Source organism: Anabrus simplex, unplaced genomic scaffold, assembly GCF_040414725.1.
Source record: "Anabrus simplex isolate iqAnaSimp1 unplaced genomic scaffold, ASM4041472v1 ctg00000130.1, whole genome shotgun sequence".
NCBI classification, from domain to species: domain Eukaryota; kingdom Metazoa; phylum Arthropoda; class Insecta; order Orthoptera; family Tettigoniidae; genus Anabrus; species Anabrus simplex.
In genome coordinates, this window is record NW_027130079.1 from 141487 (window position 1) to 167185 (window position 25699).

The 25699-nt window shown below is 48.8% G+C and overlaps 8 non-coding genes across 8 annotated transcripts; all 8 read right to left on the reverse strand.

Annotated features, from left to right (window-relative positions):
- Positions 1 to 2912: 2912 nt before the first annotated feature.
- LOC137503546 (U1 spliceosomal RNA) lies at positions 2913 to 3074 on the reverse strand. The gene has a single exon (XR_011019216.1). It is a non-coding gene; the product is annotated as a U1 spliceosomal RNA (small nuclear RNA).
- A 1836-nt stretch (positions 3075 to 4910) lies between these two features.
- Positions 4911 to 5072, reverse strand: LOC137503557 (U1 spliceosomal RNA). The gene has a single exon (XR_011019227.1). It is a non-coding gene; the product is annotated as a U1 spliceosomal RNA (small nuclear RNA).
- Positions 5073 to 6909: 1837 nt separating this feature from the next.
- LOC137503472 (U1 spliceosomal RNA) lies at positions 6910 to 7071 on the reverse strand. Its single transcript, XR_011019155.1, has one exon. It is a non-coding gene; the product is annotated as a U1 spliceosomal RNA (small nuclear RNA).
- Positions 7072 to 10452: 3381 nt separating this feature from the next.
- Positions 10453 to 10614, reverse strand: LOC137503483 (U1 spliceosomal RNA). The gene has a single exon (XR_011019166.1). It is a non-coding gene; the product is annotated as a U1 spliceosomal RNA (small nuclear RNA).
- Positions 10615 to 12454: 1840 nt separating this feature from the next.
- LOC137503494 (U1 spliceosomal RNA) lies at positions 12455 to 12616 on the reverse strand. Its single transcript, XR_011019177.1, has one exon. It is a non-coding gene; the product is annotated as a U1 spliceosomal RNA (small nuclear RNA).
- Positions 12617 to 14454: 1838 nt separating this feature from the next.
- Positions 14455 to 14616, reverse strand: LOC137503505 (U1 spliceosomal RNA). Its single transcript, XR_011019186.1, has one exon. It is a non-coding gene; the product is annotated as a U1 spliceosomal RNA (small nuclear RNA).
- A 7251-nt stretch (positions 14617 to 21867) lies between these two features.
- On the reverse strand, positions 21868 to 22029 carry LOC137503516 (U1 spliceosomal RNA). Its single transcript, XR_011019188.1, has one exon. It is a non-coding gene; the product is annotated as a U1 spliceosomal RNA (small nuclear RNA).
- A 1840-nt stretch (positions 22030 to 23869) lies between these two features.
- LOC137503519 (U1 spliceosomal RNA) lies at positions 23870 to 24031 on the reverse strand. The gene has a single exon (XR_011019189.1). It is a non-coding gene; the product is annotated as a U1 spliceosomal RNA (small nuclear RNA).
- Between the last annotated feature and the right edge of the window lie 1668 nt (positions 24032 to 25699).

The window sequence follows — 25699 nt, forward strand, 5'->3', positions numbered from 1 at the left end:
TGTTTAAAATAGGAGATGAAGAAATTAGAGCACTTCAAGATGGTGAGTTTGAAAAGTTCCTGGGGAAACCGGTTGGATTCCACATCTCATCCAACACCAAGGAGCTTGCTGATGTCATCTTAATTGCACAGAAGCTACTACAATCTAAGCTAGCTCCTTGGCAACGAATTGATGCCTTGAAGGCCTTTTTCTATCCTTCATTACAATTTATAATGAGGAATGCACAACACAATAAGGGTGAGTGGTCGAAACTCGACAGTTTTATTAAGGCCGAAGTAAAGAAGACCTTATACTTATCTCAAGAGGCCTCTAACGACTACCTCTATGGCCCTACTAAGTCAGGATGCATTGGGTTGCCTGTAGCAGAAAATGATTCCGACTTCCATCTCATCGATAATGCTTTTAAGCTGTTAACCTCTACTGATCGGTGCACTGCTGAGCTTGCACTAGAGGACCTCAAGATCTTGGTCCAGAAGAGGATTGGAAGACCAACTAGAGATGATGATCTTTCTGCGTACTTGAATGGCAACAATGAAGGTGAGTTCAGACGGAACTCTAATCCTCTTCAATCCGTCTGGACTCAAGCTAGAAAGGCATCGGCGAGAAACCAAGTCACATGGAAAATGGAGGACTTCGTTCCAAGCATTAAAATCAATGATAAGACCTTGTACGGTAATGACCGTCATAAGGTGCTGAAGACCCTCAGAATAAACCTTCAGTCGAAGCACCTTAATAGACTGGTCAATTTGCCCAATCAAGGAAAAGTTATGGATTGCGTAGCCGCTGACTCATCCAGCTCCCACTTCTTGAGGACCGGTCTGTACACCAGATTTGCAGACTGGAGATTTATCCACCGAGCTAGGCTAAACCTTCTACCGCTCAATGGGAGTCGCCGATCTACATCTGATGGCAATAAGAAGTGTAGGAGATGCGGTTACGAAAATGAAACCCTGCCTCATGTAGCCAATCATTGCATGAGATACTCTGCACTCTATCAGCAGAGACACAATGCTGTAGTCAACAGGGTTAAAAGGGCAGCCGCTACAAGGTTCAATATCTTCAGTGAGAACCAGGTGGTACACGACAACTTGCGACCAGACCTGGTTATCGTCAAAAACGGAAAAGCTCTCATTTTGGATATATCAATCCCATTTGATAATAGAAGATCTGCTTTTGAAGATGCCAGACAGGCCAAAAGAGAGAAATACGCTACCTTGGCGACGGCTCTTCGTGCTCGCTTTGAATCGGTGGAGATTGATGCCATCTTAGTTGGGTCTTTGGGATCTTGGGACCCAGCTAATGACAAAGTGCTGCGTTCCATCTGCAGCAAAAGATACCTGAATCTCTTCAAGAAATTATGTGTGTCGGACACAATTAGCTTCACTCGCGACATCTATGTGGAGCACATCACCGGTGTCCGACAGAGATGACCAAGTACCCTGACTGGGGTTTTCCCACGGTTTCCCTCAGCCTCTCAAGGTGAATACCGGGGTAGTAAGGTCACATGAGGCCGTGGTTGTGACAGTGAGGCAGAAAGAGACTGCTTTACCGATTATGACGGACTACAGCGATGTAGTGAGTTTGTAGTGTGTGTAGTGAAGTGCAGTATAGTGTAGTGATCATAATATAAAAGAACAGTCCTGGACATTTTTATGCCAGTTTTTATATTATGGAATTGTTGTGTAGTTTGTTATTTTCTTTGTAAATTTTCTTAAAACATTGTTTAATAAAAAAAAATTTCTGTTCTTTGCGACAACTCTAGCAAGCTGGTAAGTTCGGTGGTCGCTAGGTGTCGCTCGCCTGCTACTGAGGGCGTGTCAGTGATCTGGCCACTGCGAGTCTCAAGACGTTGAGGCCTGCGCTTATCACGGTCCGGTGAGACGGCCAAAGCCCTCGGTGGTATAATGTCAAGCCCTTGACGGCTCACGTGGCTGAGTGGTGCAAAATTAAAAAAGGACACACTTTATGCAACCAGATTTTAAAGTGGAAATTGAACTTGTAATCAGAATAATTTTAAACCTTGTAAATTCTACATGTACAATTTGAGGCACGCGACGACCCCCCCCCCCCCCAACTCTCCTCTAACTCCATCAAATACTGGCCGAGGGAACCTTTCTCAGCCTAGGTGCCGGCGCTACCGCTTCTCGGCTTTTTTTCGCCGAGATCAAAGTGTACGTGTGTTTCTTATCAGCTTAATGGGGCCTCTGACCGCTGTCACGAGCAGAACTACGCTTTGACTCGGTCTTGAGCGTGCTCTTCCATTGGCCAGAATTTAGTATAGTCTGGTTCGGTCCACCCTGAAACAAGATAAAAGCAAAAACTAAGTCGAATATTCTGGTAACTTTTTGTTTCTTAGAAGTAGAAATAATAATAATAATAATAATAATAATAATAATAAAAAATCCATATCCATGCATGCGTTTGTTTTATTCCTGGTCTCAATTCTTCCTCTGTAGCTCTTTTGTAGGTTATAAATATTGCCAATTAGAAGAAGAAAGATTTTTTTTTTTCAGAAGAAAAGAGGAAACGAAAAATAATCTCTCTAAGGGTCCTAGCGGTATGTATGACCTTTTATACACGAAAAAAAAAAAAAAGGAAAAAAAGTTCACACACTCATCCGAATGGAAACGTCTGTGAACAGGGAGAAAGAGATACTCTTACGATCTGAAGGGTAACCTCCGCTCTGCTACGTTACAAGAAACGGGCTTTCCGTTTCTTAACAGCAGGCAGGAGTATGCCCTCACACCGTACAGCTCAAGGATATTGTTTGGAATTGTTTCAGCAAAACATGGGGAAGTGCAAAAATCACAAACCTTTATTTCTCTCCTGTAAACAATTACAAGTACATAAACCGACCCCTTGGGGTATCGAACCCCTTCCAGTCACAATTCTTTGGTTTATTTCTAAAATGTCCGGGACAGCGCGAACGCAGTCCCGACTACCAAAAATTACGCGCCCGAGATATCCACATTAGGGATATTCGCAGGGGTCAACCCAAGCGAAGTGCAATGCAAGGGCCTCACCCTGGGGGAACCGCCTTCTTGATCACGGTAACCCCTACGCCAGGTAAGTATGAGGAGTGCGCCGCTTCGTCTCGCCAAACCGAAAAGGGGCTGCAAAACTACAGGGAGAGTCTACAACCAGCCCGTGATGGTTTTAATACATTAACCTACGGTCTAATAGGGCGCACCTCTCTAGGACGAGAGGATCACATCCCTAAACGCACGACTAAGACACAGGATACCGCTATCTCACACTCGACACTCATTTCACTCCTGGCGTCAAATGGGCCCAAGCAACGAGCCTCGCCGCCCGGGTCGCAGCTTGCGCAAACCGCCAACAGAGCGCGCACACGTAACCGAAAGTCAAATGGAGCAGGCTCCTTTCTTCCTCTTCTCCCCAGCAGGTGGCACGTCACGCAAATCTCTGACGCCGTCTTGCCCTTACCTGTACTACTACTGCGCACTATGCGATGCCATGTGACATTGAAACTACTGCTCACCTATCACCCCTAGCGCCAACACAAGCCGAAGTCCTAAACAAACGAACTACTAGTTTTCCGCCAATATTTACTTTAGAAACGTCTTCCCAGGAAATGCTGCCGTGCGTACCACGCCCAGGCACCCCATTCGACTACTATTAAAGGCTTTTTAACGCGCCCCGCTACCACTTCTCGGCCATGTGGCCAAGATCAAAGTGTTCGCTTCTCGGCCTCTTGGCTAAGATCGAAGTGTACTATGTTCTTTGCGACAACTCTAGCAAGCTGGTAAGTTCGGTGGTCGCTAGGTGTCGCTCGCCTGCTACTGAGGGCGTGTCAGTGATCTGGCCACTGCGAGTCTCAAGACGTTGAGGCCTGCGCTTATCACGGTCCGGTGAGACGGCCAAAGCCCTCGGTGGTATAATGTCAAGCCCTTGACGGCTCACGTGGCTGAGTGGTGCAAAATTAAAAAAGGACACACTTTATGCAACCAGATTTTAAAGTGGAAATTGAACTTGTAATCAGAATAATTTTAAACCTTGTAAATTCTACATGTACAATTTGAGGCACGCGACGACCCCCCCCCCCCCCCAACTCTCCTCTAACTCCATCAAATACTGGCCGAGGGAACCTTTCTCAGCCTAGGTGCCGGCGCTACCGCTTCTCGGCTTTTTTTCGCCGAGATCAAAGTGTACGTGTGTTTCTTATCAGCTTAATGGGGCCTCTGACCGCTGTCACGAGCAGAACTACGCTTTGACTCGGTCTTGAGCGTGCTCTTCCATTGGCCAGAATTTAGTATAGTCTGGTTCGGTCCACCCTGAAACAAGATAAAAGCAAAAACTAAGTCGAATATTCTGGTAACTTTTTGTTTCTTAGAAGTAGAAATAATAATAATAATAATAATAATAATAATAATAAAAAATCCATATCCATGCATGCGTTTGTTTTATTCCTGGTCTCAATTCTTCCTCTGTAGCTCTTTTGTAGGTTATAAATATTGCCAATTAGAAGAAGAAAGATTTTTTTTTTTCAGAAGAAAAGAGGAAACGAAAAATAATCTCTCTAAGGGTCCTAGCGGTATGTATGACCTTTTATACACGAAAAAAAAAAAAAAGGAAAAAAAGTTCACACACTCATCCGAATGGAAACGTCTGTGAACAGGGAGAAAGAGATACTCTTACGATCTGAAGGGTAACCTCCGCTCTGCTACGTTACAAGAAACGGGCTTTCCGTTTCTTAACAGCAGGCAGGAGTATGCCCTCACACCGTACAGCTCAAGGATATTGTTTGGAATTGTTTCAGCAAAACATGGGGAAGTGCAAAAATCACAAACCTTTATTTCTCTCCTGTAAACAATTACAAGTACATAAACCGACCCCTTGGGGTATCGAACCCCTTCCAGTCACAATTCTTTGGTTTATTTCTAAAATGTCCGGGACAGCGCGAACGCAGTCCCGACTACCAAAAATTACGCGCCCGAGATATCCACATTAGGGATATTCGCAGGGGTCAACCCAAGCGAAGTGCAATGCAAGGGCCTCACCCTGGGGGAACCGCCTTCTTGATCACGGTAACCCCTACGCCAGGTAAGTATGAGGAGTGCGCCGCTTCGTCTCGCCAAACCGAAAAGGGGCTGCAAAACTACAGGGAGAGTCTACAACCAGCCCGTGATGGTTTTAATACATTAACCTACGGTCTAATAGGGCGCACCTCTCTAGGACGAGAGGATCACATCCCTAAACGCACGACTAAGACACAGGATACCGCTATCTCACACTCGACACTCATTTCACTCCTGGCGTCAAATGGGCCCAAGCAACGAGCCTCGCCGCCCGGGTCGCAGCTTGCGCAAACCGCCAACAGAGCGCGCACACGTAACCGAAAGTCAAATGGAGCAGGCTCCTTTCTTCCTCTTCTCCCCAGCAGGTGGCACGTCACGCAAATCTCTGACGCCGTCTTGCCCTTACCTGTACTACTACTGCGCACTATGCGATGCCATGTGACATTGAAACTACTGCTCACCTATCACCCCTAGCGCCAACACAAGCCGAAGTCCTAAACAAACGAACTACTAGTTTTCCGCCAATATTTACTTTAGAAACCTCTTCCCAGGAAATGCTGCCGTGCGTACCACGCCCAGGCACCCCATTCGACTACTATTAAAGGCTTTTTAACGCGCCCCGCTACCACTTCTCGGCCATGTGGCCAAGATCAAAGTGTTCGCTTCTCGGCCTCTTGGCTAAGATCGAAGTGTACTATGTTCTTTGCGACAACTCTAGCAAGCTGGTAAGTTCGGTGGTCGCTAGGTGTCGCTCGCCTGCTACTGAGGGCGTGTCAGTGATCTGGCCACTGCGAGTCTCAAGACGTTGAGGCCTGCGCTTATCACGGTCCGGTGAGACGGCCAAAGCCCTCGGTGGTATAATGTCAAGCCCTTGACGGCTCACGTGGCTGAGTGGTGCAAAATTAAAAAAGGACACACTTTATGCAACCAGATTTTAAAGTGGAAATTGAACTTGTAATCAGAATAATTTTAAACCTTGTAAATTCTACATGTACAATTTGAGGCACGCGACGACCCCCCCCCCCCCCCCAACTCTCCTCTAACTCCATCAAATACTGGCCGAGGGAACCTTTCTCAGCCTAGGTGCCGGCGCTACCGCTTCTCGGCTTTTTTTCGCCGAGATCAAAGTGTACGTGTGTTTCTTATCAGCTTAATGGGGCCTCTGACCGCTGTCACGAGCAGAACTACGCTTTGACTCGGTCTTGAGCGTGCTCTTCCATTGGCCAGAATTTAGTATAGTCTGGTTCGGTCCACCCTGAAACAAGATAAAAGCAAAAACTAAGTCGAATATTCTGGTAACTTTTTGTTTCTTAGAAGTAGAAATAATAATAATAATAATAATAATAATAATAATTAAAAATCCATATCCATGCATGCGTTTGTTTTATTCCTGGTCTCAATTCTTCCTCTGTAGCTCTTTTGTAGGTTATAAATATTGCCAATTAGAAGAAGAAAGATTTTTTTTTTTTCAGAAGAAAAGAGGAAACGAAAAATAATCTCTCTAAGGGTCCTAGCGGTATGTATGACCTTTTATACACGAAAAAAAAAAAAAGGAAAAAAAGTTCACACACTCATCCGAATGGAAACGTCTGTGAACAGGGAGAAAGAGATACTCTTACGATCTGAAGGGTAACCTCCGCTCTGCTACGTTACAAGAAACGGGCTTTCCGTTTCTTAACAGCAGGCAGGAGTATGCCCTCACACCGTACAGCTCAAGGATATTGTTTGGAATTGTTTCAGCAAAACATGGGGAAGTGCAAAAATCACAAACCTTTATTTCTCTCCTGTAAACAATTACAAGTACATAAACCGACCCCTTGGGGTATCGAACCCCTTCCAGTCACAATTCTTTGGTTTATTTCTAAAATGTCCGGGACAGCGCGAACGCAGTCCCGACTACCAAAAATTACGCGCCCGAGATATCCACATTAGGGATATTCGCAGGGGTCAACCCAAGCGAAGTGCAATGCAAGGGCCTCACCCTGGGGGAACCGCCTTCTTGATCACGGTAACCCCTACGCCAGGTAAGTATGAGGAGTGCGTTCGTTCGTTCGTTCAATAAGTTATTTCATTCCCACCCTCAAGGGGTGGGCGGGCCATCAGCTCAACTAGGAGCTCTTCGGCCTGCGGTAGGGAAGAAAGTGTGAGAAAAACGTTCCACAGGGTGGTATGTATCGTACATACCTGACAAAGTGTAAAAGTATGAGAGAGGCGCGGGGCACTACGACCAACAAGGCAGAACCCAGGGAGGACCCGCACGGCCCCCGCCCAGGCAGACCCCAGGAACACAAGAGACGAGAAAACGGAATGAAGACTGCTAGGTAGCTCGGGCGCGCATTACAGAATCGGAAAGTAGTATAGCCAAATACAAAAGATTTACAAAAGATTTACAGATGTTGTTGAGGAACAGTGAGTGGGGTCGGAAAGTAGGTATAAGTGGAAGGACACGGGTAGTATTGAAGAAGGAGATAGTACAGATTGGTGGTGATATTAGTAATGGAGGTAGCTAGGAGACGGAGAAGTTCTAGGATTGAGAGTGGCGGGAGGTTAAATTGAGAGTGGGGAACAGGGGGATGAATGGTAGGTGGCGGTGGGGTGGGTGGTGTCTCGGGACGAGTGCGAGGAGGGGGAGAACGGGGCGGAGAAGGTACATCACGGGGTGGGGAACGGGAAGGTTCCACTCGATAAGTCCGCCGATGGAGTTGAACGCCAGCGAGAAGCAAACGTTGAACATCTTCGGAGTTGGAGAATTGTAGGCGAATCATGTATGTCGGGCCGGAGGCGTTGAAAATGCGAAATGCTCGCCGAGCCGGAACGCCGGCCTGGTGAAGATCGGCCAGGAGATCTTGTACAGCAATGGTAGGATCGACGCCCCGAAGAACACAACTATAAGAGGATGGTGGACCAGAAGCTGCAGTTTCGCCAGTCTCACGAACTGTGACTGGGGGAGCACTGGCGGCGGTAGAAGGCAGCGGGGAAGGTGGAAGGGCAGGAGACACGGAAAGACTAGGGGTAGACATAATCGGAGAGGGGTGACTAGACGTCAAAGTGGATGGAGAATGGGAGGAAGAACTAAGAGCAACAGTAGTGAACGTGGTGGTAGTGGCAGTGGTGATTGTGGTCGTAGTGACAGGAGAAGGAATGGTGCAAGGGAAGGAGTCACGAATGCGAATAGGGAAATCAGGATCGGAGGCCAACGTGCGTAGAATATGTTCAGGCGTGGGGAGGGCTACATGAACTTTATCAAAGAGGAAGATGTCGCCTCGAGCAATGAAGGCTTCTGCGGCTTCCCGGTAACGAAAGAAGGCCACTACGTCTGGAGATGGTTGCCCGGAAAGAGCATCCTGAAGGCGAAGGATCAGTTGGGTATTGACGCCATAATCACATAACCAGGTGCGAATATCTTCTGGAGAACAGGCATTGTCCACATTCTTGATGAGGCAGGAGAACGTCGGCATGGGAAGGCGACAACCAACGAGGCGTCTGCCCAGTTCTTGTTCCTTAGGACGGTTGAGCGAGCGAAAGAGATGGTGAGAAGAGCACCACCCAACCGAAAAAATATGTGGACAGAAGGATGAGGAGTGCGCCGCTTCGTCTCGCCAAACCGAAAAGGGGCTGCAAAACTACAGGGAGAGTCTACAACCAGCCCGTGATGGTTTTAATACATTAACCTACGGTCTAATAGGGCGCACCTCTCTAGGACGAGAGGATCACATCCCTAAACGCACGACTAAGACACAGGATACCGCTATCTCACACTCGACACTCATTTCACTCCTGGCGTCAAATGGGCCCAAGCAACGAGCCTCGCCGCCCGGGTCGCAGCTTGCGCAAACCGCCAACAGAGCGCGCACACGTAACCGAAAGTCAAATGGAGCAGGCTCCTTTCTTCCTCTTCTCCCCAGCAGGTGGCACGTCACGCAAATCTCTGACGCCGTCTTGCCCTTACCTGTACTACTACTGCGCACTATGCGATGCCATGTGACATTGAAACTACTGCTCACCTATCACCCCTAGCGCCAACACAAGCCGAAGTCCTAAACAAACGAACTACTAGTTTTCCGCCAATATTTACTTTAGAAACGTCTTCCCAGGAAATGCTGCCGTGCGTACCACGCCCAGGCACCCCATTCGACTACTATTAAAGGCTTTTTAACGCGCCCCGCTACCACTTCTCGGCCATGTGGCCAAGATCAAAGTGTTCGCTTCTCGGCCTCTTGGCTAAGATCGAAGTGTACTATGTTCTTTGCGACAACTCTAGCAAGCTGGTAAGTTCGGTGGTCGCTAGGTGTCGCTCGCCTGCTACTGAGGGCGTGTCAGTGATCTGGCCACTGCGAGTCTCAAGACGTTGAGGCCTGCGCTTATCACGGTCCGGTGAGACGGCCAAAGCCCTCGGTGGTATAATGTCAAGCCCTTGACGGCTCACGTGGCTGAGTGGTGCAAAATTAAAAAAGGACACACTTTATGCAACCAGATTTTAAAGTGGAAATTGAACTTGTAATCAGAATAATTTTAAACCTTGTAAATTCTACATGTACAATTTGAGGCACGCGACGACCCCCCCCCCCCCCCCAACTCTCCTCTAACTCCATCAAATACTGGCCGAGGGAACCTTTCTCAGCCTAGGTGCCGGCGCTACCGCTTCTCGGCTTTTTTTCGCCGAGATCAAAGTGTACGTGTGTTTCTTATCAGCTTAATGGGGCCTCTGACCGCTGTCACGAGCAGAACTACGCTTTGACTCGGTCTTGAGCGTGCTCTTCCATTGGCCAGAATTTAGTATAGTCTGGTTCGGTCCACCCTGAAACAAGATAAAAGCAAAAACTAAGTCGAATATTCTGGTAACTTTTTGTTTCTTAGAAGTAGAAATAATAATAATAATAATAATAATAATAATAATAAAAAATCCATATCCATGCATGCGTTTGTTTTATTCCTGGTCTCAATTCTTCCTCTGTAGCTCTTTTGTAGGTTATAAATATTGCCAATTAGAAGAAGAAAGATTTTTTTTTTTTCAGAAGAAAAGAGGAAACGAAAAATAATCTCTCTAAGGGTCCTAGCGGTATGTATGACCTTTTATACACGAAAAAAAAAAAAAGGAAAAAAAGTTCACACACTCATCCGAATGGAAACGTCTGTGAACAGGGAGAAAGAGATACTCTTACGATCTGAAGGGTAACCTCCGCTCTGCTACGTTACAAGAAACGGGCTTTCCGTTTCTTAACAGCAGGCAGGAGTATGCCCTCACACCGTACAGCTCAAGGATATTGTTTGGAATTGTTTCAGCAAAACATGGGGAAGTGCAAAAATCACAAACCTTTATTTCTCTCCTGTAAACAATTACAAGTACATAAACCGACCCCTTGGGGTATCGAACCCCTTCCAGTCACAATTCTTTGGTTTATTTCTAAAATGTCCGGGACAGCGCGAACGCAGTCCCGACTACCAAAAATTACGCGCCCGAGATATCCACATTAGGGATATTCGCAGGGGTCAACCCAAGCGAAGTGCAATGCAAGGGCCTCACCCTGGGGGAACCGCCTTCTTGATCACGGTAACCCCTACGCCAGGTAAGTATGAGGAGTGCGCCGCTTCGTCTCGCCAAACCGAAAAGGGGCTGCAAAACTACAGGGAGAGTCTACAACCAGCCCGTGATGGTTTTAATACATTAACCTACGGTCTAATAGGGCGCACCTCTCTAGGACGAGAGGATCACATCCCTAAACGCACGACTAAGACACAGGATACCGCTATCTCACACTCGACACTCATTTCACTCCTGGCGTCAAATGGGCCCAAGCAACGAGCCTCGCCGCCCGGGTCGCAGCTTGCGCAAACCGCCAACAGAGCGCGCACACGTAACCGAAAGTCAAATGGAGCAGGCTCCTTTCTTCCTCTTCTCCCCAGCAGGTGGCACGTCACGCAAATCTCTGACGCCGTCTTGCCCTTACCTGTACTACTACTGCGCACTATGCGATGCCATGTGACATTGAAACTACTGCTCACCTATCACCCCTAGCGCCAACACAAGCCGAAGTCCTAAACAAACGAACTACTAGTTTTCCGCCAATATTTACTTTAGAAACGTCTTCCCAGGAAATGCTGCCGTGCGTACCACGCCCAGGCACCCCATTCGACTACTATTAAAGGCTTTTTAACGCGCCCCGCTACCACTTCTCGGCCATGTGGCCAAGATCAAAGTGTTCGCTTCTCGGCCTCTTGGCTAAGATCGAAGTGTACTATGTTCTTTGCGACAACTCTAGCAAGCTGGTAAGTTCGGTGGTCGCTAGGTGTCGCTCGCCTGCTACTGAGGGCGTGTCAGTGATCTGGCCACTGCGAGTCTCAAGACGTTGAGGCCTGCGCTTATCACGGTCCGGTGAGACGGCCAAAGCCCTCGGTGGTATAATGTCAAGCCCTTGACGGCTCACGTGGCTGAGTGGTGCAAAATTAAAAAAGGACACACTTTATGCAACCAGATTTTAAAGTGGAAATTGAACTTGTAATCAGAATAATTTTAAACCTTGTAAATTCTACATGTACAATTTGAGGCACGCGACGACCCCCCCCCCCCCCCCCCAACTCTCCTCTAACTCCATCAAATACTGGCCGAGGGAACCTTTCTCAGCCTAGGTGCCGGCGCTACCGCTTCTCGGCTTTTTTTCGCCGAGATCAAAGTGTACGTGTGTTTCTTATCAGCTTAATGGGGCCTCTGACCGCTGTCACGAGCAGAACTACGCTTTGACTCGGTCTTGAGCGTGCTCTTCCATTGGCCAGAATTTAGTATAGTCTGGTTCGGTCCACCCTGAAACAAGATAAAAGCAAAAACTAAGTCGAATATTCTGGTAACTTTTTGTTTCTTAGAAGTAGAAATAATAATAATAATAATAATAATAATAATAATAAAAAATCCATATCCATGCATGCGTTTGTTTTATTCCTGGTCTCAATTCTTCCTCTGTAGCTCTTTTGTAGGTTATAAATATTGCCAATTAGAAGAAGAAAGATTTTTTTTTTTTCAGAAGAAAAGAGGAAACGAAAAATAATCTCTCTAAGGGTCCTAGCGGTATGTATGACCTTTTATACACGAAAAAAAAAAAAAAGGAAAAAAAGTTCACACACTCATCCGAATGGAAACGTCTGTGAACAGGGAGAAAGAGATACTCTTACGATCTGAAGGGTAACCTCCGCTCTGCTACGTTACAAGAAACGGGCTTTCCGTTTCTTAACAGCAGGCAGGAGTATGCCCTCACACCGTACAGCTCAAGGATATTGTTTGGAATTGTTTCAGCAAAACATGGGGAAGTGCAAAAATCACAAACCTTTATTTCTCTCCTGTAAACAATTACAAGTACATAAACCGACCCCTTGGGGTATCGAACCCCTTCCAGTCACAATTCTTTGGTTTATTTCTAAAATGTCCGGGACAGCGCGAACGCAGTCCCGACTACCAAAAATTACGCGCCCGAGATATCCACATTAGGGATATTCGCAGGGGTCAACCCAAGCGAAGTGCAATGCAAGGGCCTCACCCTGGGGGAACCGCCTTCTTGATCACGGTAACCCCTACGCCAGGTAAGTATGAGGAGTGCGCCGCTTCGTCTCGCCAAACCGAAAAGGGGCTGCAAAACTACAGGGAGAGTCTACAACCAGCCCGTGATGGTTTTAATACATTAACCTACGGTCTAATAGGGCGCACCTCTCTAGGACGAGAGGATCACATCCCTAAACGCACGACTAAGACACAGGATACCGCTATCTCACACTCGACACTCATTTCACTCCTGGCGTCAAATGGGCCCAAGCAACGAGCCTCGCCGCCCGGGTCGCAGCTTGCGCAAACCGCCAACAGAGCGCGCACACGTAACCGAAAGTCAAATGGAGCAGGCTCCTTTCTTCCTCTTCTCCCCAGCAGGTGGCACGTCACGCAAATCTCTGACGCCGTCTTGCCCTTACCTGTACTACTACTGCGCACTATGCGATGCCATGTGACATTGAAACTACTGCTCACCTATCACCCCTAGCGCCAACACAAGCCGAAGTCCTAAACAAACGAACTACTAGTTTTCCGCCAATATTTACTTTAGAAACGTCTTCCCAGGAAATGCTGCCGTGCGTACCACGCCCAGGCACCCCATTCGACTACTATTAAAGGCTTTTTAACGCGCCCCGCTACCACTTCTCGGCCATGTGGCCAAGATCAAAGTGTTCGCTTCTCGGCCTCTTGGCTAAGATCGAAGTGTACTATGTTCTTTGCGACAACTCTAGCAAGCTGGTAAGTTCGGTGGTCGCTAGGTGTCGCTCGCCTGCTACTGAGGGCGTGTCAGTGATCTGGCCACTGCGAGTCTCAAGACGTTGAGGCCTGCGCTTATCACGGTCCGGTGAGACGGCCAAAGCCCTCGGTGGTATAATGTCAAGCCCTTGACGGCTCACGTGGCTGAGTGGTGCAAAATTAAAAAAGGACACACTTTATGCAACCAGATTTTAAAGTGGAAATTGAACTTGTAATCAGAATAATTTTAAACCTTGTAAATTCTACATGTACAATTTGAGGCACGCGACGACCCCCCCCCCCCCCCCAACTCTCCTCTAACTCCATCAAATACTGGCCGAGGGAACCTTTCTCAGCCTAGGTGCCGGCGCTACCGCTTCTCGGCTTTTTTTCGCCGAGATCAAAGTGTACGTGTGTTTCTTATCAGCTTAATGGGGCCTCTGACCGCTGTCACGAGCAGAACTACGCTTTGACTCGGTCTTGAGCGTGCTCTTCCATTGGCCAGAATTTAGTATAGTCTGGTTCGGTCCACCCTGAAACAAGATAAAAGCAAAAACTAAGTCGAATATTCTGGTAACTTTTTGTTTCTTAGAAGTAGAAATAATAATAATAATAATAATAATAATAATAATAAAAAATCCATATCCATGCATGCGTTTGTTTTATTCCTGGTCTCAATTCTTCCTCTGTAGCTCTTTTGTAGGTTATAAATATTGCCAATTAGAAGAAGAAAGATTTTTTTTTTTTCAGAAGAAAAGAGGAAACGAAAAATAATCTCTCTAAGGGTCCTAGCGGTATGTATGACCTTTTATACACGAAAAAAAAAAAAAAGGAAAAAAAGTTCACACACTCATCCGAATGGAAACGTCTGTGAACAGGGAGAAAGAGATACTCTTACGATCTGAAGGGTAACCTCCGCTCTGCTACGTTACAAGAAACGGGCTTTCCGTTTCTTAACAGCAGGCAGGAGTATGCCCTCACACCGTACAGCTCAAGGATATTGTTTGGAATTGTTTCAGCAAAACATGGGGAAGTGCAAAAATCACAAACCTTTATTTCTCTCCTGTAAACAATTACAAGTACATAAACCGACCCCTTGGGGTATCGAACCCCTTCCAGTCACAATTCTTTGGTTTATTTCTAAAATGTCCGGGACAGCGCGAACGCAGTCCCGACTACCAAAAATTACGCGCCCGAGATATCCACATTAGGGATATTCGCAGGGGTCAACCCAAGCGAAGTGCAATGCAAGGGCCTCACCCTGGGGGAACCGCCTTCTTGATCACGGTAACCCCTACGCCAGGTAAGTATGAGGAGTGCGCCGCTTCGTCTCGCCAAACCGAAAAGGGGCTGCAAAACTACAGGGAGAGTCTACAACCAGCCCGTGATGGTTTTAATACATTAACCTACGGTCTAATAGGGCGCACCTCTCTAGGACGAGAGGATCACATCCCTAAACGCACGACTAAGACACAGGATACCGCTATCTCACACTCGACACTCATTTCACTCCTGGCGTCAAATGGGCCCAAGCAACGAGCCTCGCCGCCCGGGTCGCAGCTTGCGCAAACCGCCAACAGAGCGCGCACACGTAACCGAAAGTCAAATGGAGCAGGCTCCTTTCTTCCTCTTCTCCCCAGCAGGTGGCACGTCACGCAAATCTCTGACGCCGTCTTGCCCTTACCTGTACTACTACTGCGCACTATGCGATGCCATGTGACATTGAAACTACTGCTCACCTATCACCCCTAGCGCCAACACAAGCCGAAGTCCTAAACAAACGAACTACTAGTTTTCCGCCAATATTTACTTTAGAAACGTCTTCCCAGGAAATGCTGCCGTGCGTACCACGCCCAGGCACCCCATTCGACTACTATTAAAGGCTTTTTAACGCGCCCCGCTACCACTTCTCGGCCATGTGGCCAAGATCAAAGTGTTCGCTTCTCGGCCTCTTGGCTAAGATCGAAGTGTACTATGTTCTTGTGTACTATGTTTCTTGAGAGGGAGAGGAAGGGAAGTGTGTATCTGAGCGCGAGTGAGTGCCTAGGTGCCCAGGTGGTCCAGTGGTGCGACGGCCCGGGTGGCTTAGGGGATTGAGTGGGTGCGAGTGTGCGGGAGTGGGAGCGGGTGTACATCGGAGTGTGAGTGAGGACCCCCAGGCGGTCCGGGCGGTATAGTGGTGTGCCGGCCCGGGTGGCTTAGTGGTCAAGTGTGAACACGTGTGTGTGCGTGAGCGCGATTGTGTGTCGGGTACAAGCGGCCCGTGTAGTTTAGTGGCTGAGCGCGAGTGTGACCTAGCGTCGCAGAGTGGGAGTTGACTGAGCTGCGAGTGCGGGTGAGTGGTAGTGAGCGAACGGACGGCATGGACGGTGGTAGGATGAGTGCTGCTTCTGACTCGGGTGAGTGCTCGGGTGTGGCCGGTGCGGGGGCGTCCCCCAGCCTGTCTGGCAGGCTTAGCCACCGAGCTTCTACCCCTGTTCCCCCCCCGAGTCTGAATGCCGACGCTACTGTATTTCTACCTGTTACAGGCGCGGAATCATTCGTCGGCACCCAGCTGCACATCCGGCTACCCTACACATCGGGGAAATGGTCATGCCCGTCCTGCACTATACCGCAAAAGACCTTTAAGCGCTACGAGGACCTGGTGAAGCACGTTAAGAAATTCCACGTGGTGCCGGGAGGTTCCTTCGATGTGGTATTTGAATGTTGCGGCCTGACGTTTAAAACTTCTGAGAACAGGTACGCCAAGAAACTGGTGAACAAGCACTGGGAGGCAGAACACCCAGAGGAGCCCATAACATCTGATGCTCCAACGAGATGCCGCCTCACCATCCACGGCGACACCAGCGAGAACCAAGCGACGCCTGGTACCCCTCCTCGCAGAAGCCTCCTGTCCACTCTAAGAAGGATCCTCACACCCCCACGTCCTTCCCAGCGAGTCCTCACCACAACTGGTCCACCACCCCCAGGCTCACCTGTGACTAACGAAGACACAGTCAACCTCCCAGTGCAACCAGCACCCACTGCCAACCCACGAGAGGTGCCAACTGTGAATGATGACGCAACCCGCCGCCGAGATACAGGCCGCCCTACCACCTGCAGCGGCACTGAACGCCAACCTGCGACGCCTGGATCCCCTCTCCCGAGTGCATCCTTCCACCACAGTCACTCTACGGTCCTCCCGAACCTCTCCTCAACCCCGTTAGTCCCAACCACAGCCTCCCCAACACCTCCAGGCCTTGGACTATCGGAAGAGGAACAGGATGACCTGCCCGAGCACCACACCCCTATGGATCAGCACATCGATAGATCACCGTACGATCCTGCCGGAGGAAGTGCCCGAGGTACGGAAGACCAAATCCAGGACGAGCCGCAGAACACCACCGGCCAACCAAGAACGAACACCGGCGACGCCACGAGCTACACACCGACGCCACCGAGTGAGCCCCACCTAACTGTACCGACGACGACGACGACGACGACGACGACCAGAGCGCCCCTGAATGACATAAATTCTAGCGGCCCCCAAGGAGAAGCAATTGAGCCCCAACACGCTCCGGATACGGAAGACGGCGCCTTACCAGCAGCTGGCAACCATGAACTCAGCCAGTTCCAGACTGAATGGCTGGAGAGAATCAGATCTATAGACGAGTGGGAGGTTTTCGAGAGAACCTGCGCCGAACTCACTGAAGCCGTTCGTAGAAGGGTAGATGAACAACGAACATCTACGAACGCGCAGAAGAGGGTCGAGGACCCAAACAGGCGACCTCGTAACCGACCACCCCAGCGCCGACGTCGAGGGACCCCCCAGTACGACGCCGAGGAGGCCGCTAGAATTCAGAAATTGTACCGCGTGGATCGGAGGAAGGCAATGAGGCAGATCCTCCAGCAAGAATCCCCCTTCTGTTCGGCCCCCAAAGAAGAGCTGGAAACGCACTTCGAGGGAGTCCACCGGGCCAGGGATGGATGCACGACCGACCCAGCAACAGAGATCCCGAGACTACCGACAATTGAGGACCCCGTCAGCATCGATGAAATCACCCCAGAGGAAGTCGCTGCTCGACTCATGAAGGCTCCTAACACCGCGCCGGGACCTGACTCCCTGTCATACAACAACTGGAGACAGGTCGATAGGAACGGAGTCCTCCTCGCCGCAGTGTTCAACGTCTGCCTTCGGTTTTCTCGGGTACCATCGTCCTGGAAGGAGAGCCGAACTGTACTCATCTTCAAGAAGGGTAACCAGGACGATCTCTCCAACTGGCGACCGTTAGCTCTCTCCAACACCATCGGGAAAGTCTACTGCGCCATTCTTGCTGCCAGGCTGGGAAAACTCGCTGCGGGGAACAACATCATCTCCCCGCAACAGAAGGGGTTCATGCCTACGGAGGGCTGCCTGGAGCACAACTTTGTCCTTCAGGAGATCTTGGTGGACGCCAGACGCTCCGGAAGAGAGGTGGTGATCGTCTGGCTAGATCTAGCCAACGCCTTTGGTTCTGTACCCCACTCTACCATCCTGCGGGCTCTACAGGACATCCAGGCAGGTCCTCACTTCTACGATATCATTAAGGACCTCTACACGGACAGCTCGACCAGAATCCGATCCACCGCGGGAGACACTAAGCCCATCCCCTTCAACGCAGGAGTGCGGCAAGGCTGCCCACTTTCTCCACTGCTATTTAATCTGGTCATGGAGTACCTCCTGCGGACGGCTACGGCGACCTGCGACACCGACGGCTATAACATCATGGGCCACGCTACCTCCATCCTAGCATTCGCAGACGACATTGCCCTAGTGGCAAAGTCGGAAGCTAGCATGAAGAGGCTACTTGAGAAGATGGGCAGCACGGCTAACTGGCTGGGCCTGCGGTTCAAGCCGCAAAAATGCGCGTCTTTACACGTCAGGAAGAAGACTACTCTCAACACAGAGTATTGTATCTCCGGGGGACCGATGAAGATTCTCCGTGATGGTGAGCCCTATCAACACCTTGGGGTGCCCACGGGAATGAGAGTAGACCAGACGCCGAACGACGCCATTGAGCGAATTGAACGGGAGGTCGACGCCATCTTCGACAGCCTCCTAGCTCCGTGGCAGAAGCTGGACGCTGTGCGGACGTTCTCCGTCCCACAGCTAGAGTTTACCCTGCGGACTTCGAGGGTGAAGAAGACCACGTTTAAGAGACTGGACCAGAAGATCAAGTCCGGCGCCAAAGCTGCCCTGAACCTCCCACAACGTGCTAGCGCGGAAGTGGTCTATCTCCCGATGCGCCAAGGGGGCGCAGGTCTTCCTCCGCTGGCTGACATTTCGGATCTCGCAGTCATCAACCATGGCTTCAGACTGCTGACCTCACCGGATGCCAGCATAGCATCGCTGGCGCAGGAGGGACTACGAGTCGCCGTGAAGAAGAGGATCCTTCGGGATCCGACACCGTGGGACATGGCCACATATCTCTCCGGGTCCATGGAACAACCATTTGGCAGGGACTCGGGAGACGTAGGAACACTGTGGTCTCACGTCAGATCGGCGACGAGAAGACTCCAAGCTAGAACACCGGGCATCAGATGGGGATGGGCTGAGACGCTACGGAGGTGGGAACTCCACCTACCCCACCCAGAGCTCAACGAAAGCACCGCTGATCTGGGATCGCGCCGTGACATGGCGAAACTTCTGCGCAACTGCTTGACGGAGCACTACAAGCACCGGCTCCTCAACAAACCTGACCAAGGCAAGGTCTTCCTCGCTTCCTCCCGGAATGTACCGTCGAACCACTTTCTTCAGTCCGGGAGGTACACCAGGTTTGCCGACTGGCGGTTTATACACCGAGCACGACTGGGAGTGCTCCCTCTCAACGGTTGCAGAAGATGGAATACTGGGAACAACGACCGTCGTTGCCGCAAGTGTGGCAATCCTGAAGAGACGACGGCTCACGTCCTCAACCATTGTCACCCACACCTCGTCACCATCCAGAGGCGGCACGACGCGATCCTGGACCGCCTTGCCAACGCAGTTCCGAGTAGATCAGGGGCGCTCAGGAAAAACCAACGGGTCCCCTTCGAACAGCTCATAGGGGCCACAGCAGCTCATACCCTCAGTGAGGAAATGAAATCCCTGCGACCAGATCTCGTCGTCATCAACAACAACAACAAGACAGTCACGATCGTCGACGCCACCATCCCCTTCGAGGATGGTTATGAATCTCTGCAGAAGGCTCGCAATGCCAAAATATGTAAATACGAGCCAACTGCAAACATTCTCCGTGGCGCTGGCTACAACGTCAACCTGGACGCATTCGTGGTGGGCTCACTCGGGACCTGGGACAATGCCAACGTGAACGTCCTCCGCCGATTTGGCATCGCCAAAAGCTATGGCAAAGTCATGGCCAACCTGTGTACCTCGGACGCCATCAGGTGGTCGAGAGACCTTTACATCGAACACATCACAGGTTATCGCCAGTACATCTAGGCGACTGCGGTGTAGTGCAGGTACCTGAGTGCGAGTGATAAGTGCCAGTGAAATGTGAGTGATAGTGAGTGCCTGGGTGACTATTGACAGTGTGCAGTGTTCAGTGAATGTGTTTGTATATATACCAATATTTTTATTTATTGTAGCTGTGTATCAATGTAAATATTGTAGGTGCGTGCATGTGAGAGTGTTTGAGGACAAGTGTGGTGCGTATCAGTGAGAGAATCTAAGAATGAATGAGAGAGTGCCAGAGTGTATGAACCGTATGAATGTATGTGTGTAAGTTAGTTAATTTTATAATGTTCACCAGCGTTAATCTAACTTGTAACTCTACTATTTCTATTGTGCATTGTAGGTATGTGTGGGATAATGAATGAGGGATGGCATCGGTGTCGCGACCATGTCCCAGCAGATCAGGCCGTCTGTCAGTGCTCTGGAAGTGTCCAACTAACCGGTATTAGACAACTGTGGGCGGGACCCTCCTCCTAACCCTTTCCCACTAGGCCTGTAAGGGGATCACGGGGTATGCGGGGGGGAGAACGTTGGACCACTTCCAGTAGCCTCCTAGCTAGTTCCCACCACCGTACATGTGCTCCCTAAGGCACCGATGCCACCCCAGAATGAATGATAGTGAATGACCACGAGTGAAAGTGATGAACGCCTAGTTCCGGGGTAACCCCAACTATCTACTGTATATACTTAATTACAAATTGCGAACCACTCATTATGTGCGTGGAAAACTTACCTTGTACAATACCAGCAAACTTCGGACATTTGAATTGAACATGGCGAAGGACACCAGCATGGTACTGCTCGTACTACACTGTACATACTTTTTAGCACTTAATGTATCCTACCAGCATATAACTTGTATATAATCTTGAGAACTTGTAATGTATTTTGAAAATATTTAATAAAAAAACATTAATCTGTTCTTTGCGACAACTCTAGCAAGCTGGTAAGTTCGGTGGTCGCTAGGTGTCGCTCGCCTGCTACTGAGGGCGTGTCAGTGATCTGGCCACTGCGAGTCTCAAGACGTTGAGGCCTGCGCTTATCACGGTCCGGTGAGACGGCCAAAGCCCTCGGTGGTATAATGTCAAGCCCTTGACGGCTCACGTGGCTGAGTGGTGCAAAATTAAAAAAGGACACACTTTATGCAACCAGATTTTAAAGTGGAAATTGAACTTGTAATCAGAATAATTTTAAACCTTGTAAATTCTACATGTACAATTTGAGGCACGCGACGACCCCCCCCCCCCCCAACTCTCCTCTAACTCCATCAAATACTGGCCGAGGGAACCTTTCTCAGCCTAGGTGCCGGCGCTACCGCTTCTCGGCTTTTTTTCGCCGAGATCAAAGTGTACGTGTGTTTCTTATCAGCTTAATGGGGCCTCTGACCGCTGTCACGAGCAGAACTACGCTTTGACTCGGTCTTGAGCGTGCTCTTCCATTGGCCAGAATTTAGTATAGTCTGGTTCGGTCCACCCTGAAACAAGATAAAAGCAAAAACTAAGTCGAATATTCTGGTAACTTTTTGTTTCTTAGAAGTAGAAATAATAATAATAATAATAATAATAATAATAATAAAAAATCCATATCCATGCATGCGTTTGTTTTATTCCTGGTCTCAATTCTTCCTCTGTAGCTCTTTTGTAGGTTATAAATATTGCCAATTAGAAGAAGAAAGATTTTTTTTTTTTCAGAAGAAAAGAGGAAACGAAAAATAATCTCTCTAAGGGTCCTAGCGGTATGTATGACCTTTTATACACGAAAAAAAAAAAAAAGGAAAAAAAGTTCACACACTCATCCGAATGGAAACGTCTGTGAACAGGGAGAAAGAGATACTCTTACGATCTGAAGGGTAACCTCCGCTCTGCTACGTTACAAGAAACGGGCTTTCCGTTTCTTAACAGCAGGCAGGAGTATGCCCTCACACCGTACAGCTCAAGGATATTGTTTGGAATTGTTTCAGCAAAACATGGGGAAGTGCAAAAATCACAAACCTTTATTTCTCTCCTGTAAACAATTACAAGTACATAAACCGACCCCTTGGGGTATCGAACCCCTTCCAGTCACAATTCTTTGGTTTATTTCTAAAATGTCCGGGACAGCGCGAACGCAGTCCCGACTACCAAAAATTACGCGCCCGAGATATCCACATTAGGGATATTCGCAGGGGTCAACCCAAGCGAAGTGCAATGCAAGGGCCTCACCCTGGGGGAACCGCCTTCTTGATCACGGTAACCCCTACGCCAGGTAAGTATGAGGAGTGCGCCGCTTCGTCTCGCCAAACCGAAAAGGGGCTGCAAAACTACAGGGAGAGTCTACAACCAGCCCGTGATGGTTTTAATACATTAACCTACGGTCTAATAGGGCGCACCTCTCTAGGACGAGAGGATCACATCCCTAAACGCACGACTAAGACACAGGATACCGCTATCTCACACTCGACACTCATTTCACTCCTGGCGTCAAATGGGCCCAAGCAACGAGCCTCGCCGCCCGGGTCGCAGCTTGCGCAAACCGCCAACAGAGCGCGCACACGTAACCGAAAGTCAAATGGAGCAGGCTCCTTTCTTCCTCTTCTCCCCAGCAGGTGGCACGTCACGCAAATCTCTGACGCCGTCTTGCCCTTACCTGTACTACTACTGCGCACTATGCGATGCCATGTGACATTGAAACTACTGCTCACCTATCACCCCTAGCGCCAACACAAGCCGAAGTCCTAAACAAACGAACTACTAGTTTTCCGCCAATATTTACTTTAGAAACGTCTTCCCAGGAAATGCTGCCGTGCGTACCACGCCCAGGCACCCCATTCGACTACTATTAAAGGCTTTTTAACGCGCCCCGCTACCACTTCTCGGCCATGTGGCCAAGATCAAAGTGTTCGCTTCTCGGCCTCTTGGCTAAGATCGAAGTGTACTATGTTCTTTGCGACAACTCTAGCAAGCTGGTAAGTTCGGTGGTCGCTAGGTGTCGCTCGCCTGCTACTGAGGGCGTGTCAGTGATCTGGCCACTGCGAGTCTCAAGACGTTGAGGCCTGCGCTTATCACGGTCCGGTGAGACGGCCAAAGCCCTCGGTGGTATAATGTCAAGCCCTTGACGGCTCACGTGGCTGAGTGGTGCAAAATTAAAAAAGGACACACTTTATGCAACCAGATTTTAAAGTGGAAATTGAACTTGTAATCAGAATAATTTTAAACCTTGTAAATTCTACATGTACAATTTGAGGCACGCGACGACCCCCCCCCCCCCCCCCCAACTCTCCTCTAACTCCATCAAATACTGGCCGAGGGAACCTTTCTCAGCCTAGGTGCCGGCGCTACCGCTTCTCGGCTTTTTTTCGCCGAGATCAAAGTGTACGTGTGTTTCTTATCAGCTTAATGGGGCCTCTGACCGCTGTCACGAGCAGAACTACGCTTTGACTCGGTCTTGAGCGTGCTCTTCCATTGGCCAGAATTTAGTATAGTCTGGTTCGGTCCACCCTGAAACAAGATAAAAGCAAAAACTAAGTCGAATATTCTGGTAACTTTTTGTTTCTTAGAAGTAGAAATAATAATAATAATAATAATAATAATAATAATAAAAAATCCATATCCATGCATGCGTTTGTTTTATTCCTGGTCTCAATTCTTCCTCTGTAGCTCTTTTGTAGGTTATAAATATTGCCAATTAGAAGAAGAAAGATTTTTTTTTTTTCAGAAGAAAAGAGGAAACGAAAAATAATCTCTCTAAGGGTCCTAGCGGTATGTATGACCTTTTATACACGAAAAAAAAAAAAAAGGAAAAAAAGTTCACACACTCATCCGAATGGAAACGTCTGTGAACAGGGAGAAAGAGATACTCTTACGATCTGAAGGGTAACCTCCGCTCTGCTACGTTACAAGAAACGGGCTTTCCGTTTCTTAACAGCAGGCAGGAGTATGCCCTCACACCGTACAGCTCAAGGATATTGTTTGGAATTGTTTCAGCAAAACATGGGGAAGTGCAAAAATCACAAACCTTTATTTCTCTCCTGTAAACAATTACAAGTACATAAACCGACCCCTTGGGGTATCGAACCCCTTCCAGTCACAATTCTTTGGTTTATTTCTAAAATGTCCGGGACAGCGCGAACGCAGTCCCGACTACCAAAAATTACGCGCCCGAGATATCCACATTAGGGATATTCGCAGGGGTCAACCCAAGCGAAGTGCAATGCAAGGGCCTCACCCTGGGGGAACCGCCTTCTTGATCACGGTAACCCCTACGCCAGGTAAGTATGAGGAGTGCGCCGCTTCGTCTCGCCAAACCGAAAAGGGGCTGCAAAACTACAGGGAGAGTCTACAACCAGCCCGTGATGGTTTTAATACATTAACCTACGGTCTAATAGGGCGCACCTCTCTAGGACGAGAGGATCACATCCCTAAACGCACGACTAAGACACAGGATACCGCTATCTCACACTCGACACTCATTTCACTCCTGGCGTCAAATGGGCCCAAGCAACGAGCCTCGCCGCCCGGGTCGCAGCTTGCGCAAACCGCCAACAGAGCGCGCACACGTAACCGAAAGTCAAATGGAGCAGGCTCCTTTCTTCCTCTTCTCCCCAGCAGGTGGCACGTCACGCAAATCTCTGACGCCGTCTTGCCCTTACCTGTACTACTACTGCGCACTATGCGATGCCATGTGACATTGAAACTACTGCTCACCTATCACCCCTAGCGCCAACACAAGCCGAAGTCCTAAACAAACGAACTACTAGTTTTCCGCCAATATTTACTTTAGAAACGTCTTCCCAGGAAATGCTGCCGTGCGTACCACGCCCAGGCACCCCATTCGACTACTATTAAAGGCTTTTTAACGCGCCCCGCTACCACTTCTCGGCCATGTGGCCAAGATCAAAGTGTTCGCTTCTCGGCCTCTTGGCTAAGATCGAAGTGTACTATGTTCTTTGCGACAACTCTAGCAAGCTGGTAAGTTCGGTGGTCGCTAGGTGTCGCTCGCCTGCTACTGAGGGCGTGTCAGTGATCTGGCCACTGCGAGTCTCAAGACGTTGAGGCCTGCGCTTATCACGGTCCGGTGAGACGGCCAAAGCCCTCGGTGGTATAATGTCAAGCCCTTGACGGCTCACGTGGCTGAGTGGTGCAAAATTAAAAAAGGACACACTTTATGCAACCAGATTTTAAAGTGGAAATTGAACTTGTAATCAGAATAATTTTAAACCTTGTAAATTCTACATGTACAATTTGAGGCACGCGACGACCCCCCCCCCCCCCCCCCAACTCTCCTCTAACTCCATCAAATACTGGCCGAGGGAACCTTTCTCAGCCTAGGTGCCGGCGCTACCGCTTCTCGGCTTTTTTTCGCCGAGATCAAAGTGTACGTGTGTTTCTTATCAGCTTAATGGGGCCTCTGACCGCTGTCACGAGCAGAACTACGCTTTGACTCGGTCTTGAGCGTGCTCTTCCATTGGCCAGAATTTAGTATAGTCTGGTTCGGTCCACCCTGAAACAAGATAAAAGCAAAAACTAAGTCGAATATTCTGGTAACTTTTTGTTTCTTAGAAGTAGAAATAATAATAATAATAATAATAATAATAATAATAAAAAATCCATATCCATGCATGCGTTTGTTTTATTCCTGGTCTCAATTCTTCCTCTGTAGCTCTTTTGTAGGTTATAAATATTGCCAATTAGAAGAAGAAAGATTTTTTTTTTTTCAGAAGAAAAGAGGAAACGAAAAATAATCTCTCTAAGGGTCCTAGCGGTATGTATGACCTTTTATACACGAAAAAAAAAAAAAAGGAAAAAAAGTTCACACACTCATCCGAATGGAAACGTCTGTGAACAGGGAGAAAGAGATACTCTTACGATCTGAAGGGTAACCTCCGCTCTGCTACGTTACAAGAAACGGGCTTTCCGTTTCTTAACAGCAGGCAGGAGTATGCCC